This window comes from Nannospalax galili, unplaced genomic scaffold, assembly GCF_000622305.1.
Source record: "Nannospalax galili isolate Female #2095 unplaced genomic scaffold, S.galili_v1.0 scaffold128, whole genome shotgun sequence".
In the NCBI taxonomy this organism is placed as follows: Eukaryota; Metazoa; Chordata; class Mammalia; order Rodentia; family Spalacidae; genus Nannospalax; species Nannospalax galili.
In genome coordinates, this window is record NW_008360322.1 from 1186241 (window position 1) to 1189027 (window position 2787).

The window sequence follows — 2787 nt, forward strand, 5'->3', positions numbered from 1 at the left end:
AAACCCCAGAGAAAAAATTGACAGGAAACTAAATTCGGAACTAAGGCATTTCTGGAAGGTTTTAAAACCAGAAGAACAGTTTACGAGGGACATTCAAAAGACAACAACTGTACAAGGGGTGATTAAGAATCCCTAAGGATTAAATAAGATGCATTTCTCTTCTGATAAAGGCTATACTAGGGGTGGAAGCAGGTTTTCCCACAAAATTCTCCCCCAACAACCTGGTGTGGTCAATGGGAATATGATAGATGTGGCTACAGTTAGGAAGCAGATTCAGAGCCTGTCTGACTCAGGGGACCAACAAGTGCAGGGGGGGACAGGAGAAACCCCCTGTCTCCTTAGCCCAGCACAGGGTCAGGCAACTGGAGCCAATACTTGTAAGGATATCAAGAATCAAAGTATCCAAAGGGATAACTAAAAATGGTAAAGAGCTAACCAAACTAATGCCTCATACCCATGCTATGGTACCTAACAAGGATCTATGGAGAAAACAGTTAATATGAATGGACAAAACCTTTCCATGCTATGTAAGACCTTGTCTACGATTGATTTCACATACAATGTTAACCTTCCTTCAAGTGATTTACAGAGGTGAAACCCATTTGAAAGATACCTGATAAAGCAAAGGCCAGCCATAGCTGTAAGATTCTTCAGAGTTTTATGGTTTGGTAAGATGAAGGCAGAGACTCCCAAACTATATAACTGTTAAAAAAATCTACAGTACCAGGGGTGGGTTGCCCCCCTATGAGTTATTGGTCAGAGAGAGATCTAGATGTCCTCAAATTCACCGAGGCTATTGCCATTAATGTTGGTTGTACACTAGAAAGGTCAGTAAGACCATGTTGCTGAAAACACTGCATGTTGTAAGCACGGGAGAAAAAGAAGAGATGGAGCTAAGACTAAGCCAGAAAACTCCATGCCACTGGATGGATGACATTCATATTGCCAGAAGGCACTATGCAGATGGTTGGGGAAGAAAGGATCCCCTATGATTCTACTCAACAATGGATCCCGTGTGCTGCAAACTATGGACATGCCAAACAATGCCTGCAAGTGTAATAATGGCTCAACCAACAGACATACAACTGACAAATTTCTAATTGGATAAGGCCAGCTCCTAGGGGTAGAACACACATCTGGTGCTGTAGACCAAGTCAAGGCCTTGTGTCAAGGAAGGCTACAGGACCTCGTGGGTACAAGTATACTGTTCAATGAATATAGTACTCCTACTGGAATATCTTCTAGGCATTTGCATTTACATTCGTGTTTGTTTAGATGTGTCTACCTCCTTCTATTTGTCTTTATAATAAAAGAAACACTGCTAAAGTAGATCAATGGCCATGACTTAAAGACAAATAATGGAGAGGTGAAGAAGTCATTATCTTGCCATGATACAAGAGAGATCGCCCTACATCTTTCACCCCCTTCAAGGTTCAGGAACCTTAGCAGAAGATTGGCAGAAAGATTGTAAGAGCGGAGGAAAGGGGTGAAGTGTATCCCATGTGCCTGGTTCCTCTGAGGGGTGGGGCCTGCTGTAGAGAATTGACTGCTGAGAGTTATCCACAGAGAAGGAGCTTCTGGGCACCATCTTCGGACAGAAGCTGCAAGCTGCCACGAACGTGCAGTGGCAGGTGTGAAGAGAAAGATGGCCCCAGCATCTCACCCTCATGGATGTGAGAGGGGGCCCAAGACATGTGGGTGAAAGTTAACAGAGACTGTGGGTGGGCACAGAAGTGATCTGTAACAGTGGGCAGAGCCATGTAGAGCTAGGTGCCAGGTGTTTTTTTCTTTGTAAGTTTCCCCATTTACCCCCTCCCTACCCAAGATGTAAAATGAAAAATTCACATAAAGATATATGGTTTGTCTGATAGCTCCAGAAACCCAGAGAGAACTCAGACAAAATATACTAACATGTTTTCTGAGAAACTAAGATGTAAAATGAAAAATTCACATAAAGATATATTATATGGTTTGTCTGATAGCTCAAGAAACCCAGAGAGAACTCAGACAAAATATACTAACATGTTTTCTGAGAAAGAAAATGGAGAAAAGTCCCATTCTCAAGAGGTTTAACATATGAATGTTAGAAGGTTTACGACACAAAAACCATTCAATAAAATGTTTCATTTGAAAAAATATCAGAAATCTCAATTATTGCAGGAAAGTCATTTGACAAATTTTCACAAATGTTGTAAAGTGATATCATTATCTAGTCCAGTCTAGCTTTAAAATAGACAGTCTGGTTCTTTTAATATGTTCTCAATATGGTTTCCAGGATTTTATTTAGCAATTTTTATATCTTTTAGCATAGTAACTATGCCAATCTATAGTAATAGAATGTTTGTTCTTCTTGATTGTTTGTGAAGGACCGCTGTTGGTGCTTTATATATGTAACAGGAATATTTATATTTCTGTAGTTGAGGCAATTTTATAGTGTCATCTGATCCATGGCTTGTCTTTATTTGATATTTTTAATAAAAATGAAATGTATAAACAGTTTGGATTGGCATCTCACTGTAGGATGCTGAGAGATGATAAATGGGATCAATCATAAATTAAATGTAAAATACAATACTTCATCAGAGAAAGGATGGAGAACTATAGGTTAAGTCTTATCCATTGATCCTCATTTTGAGACTATCACTTTAGGAGAGCATACTTTACCACAAGGGAAAGCATGTTTATGTGAAATAAATGATTAGAAAATACAAAAGAGAAATGTTAAAACATTTGGGGAAACATAATTTGACAATTAAATTATTAAATATTACATCAAAGGTAGAATTC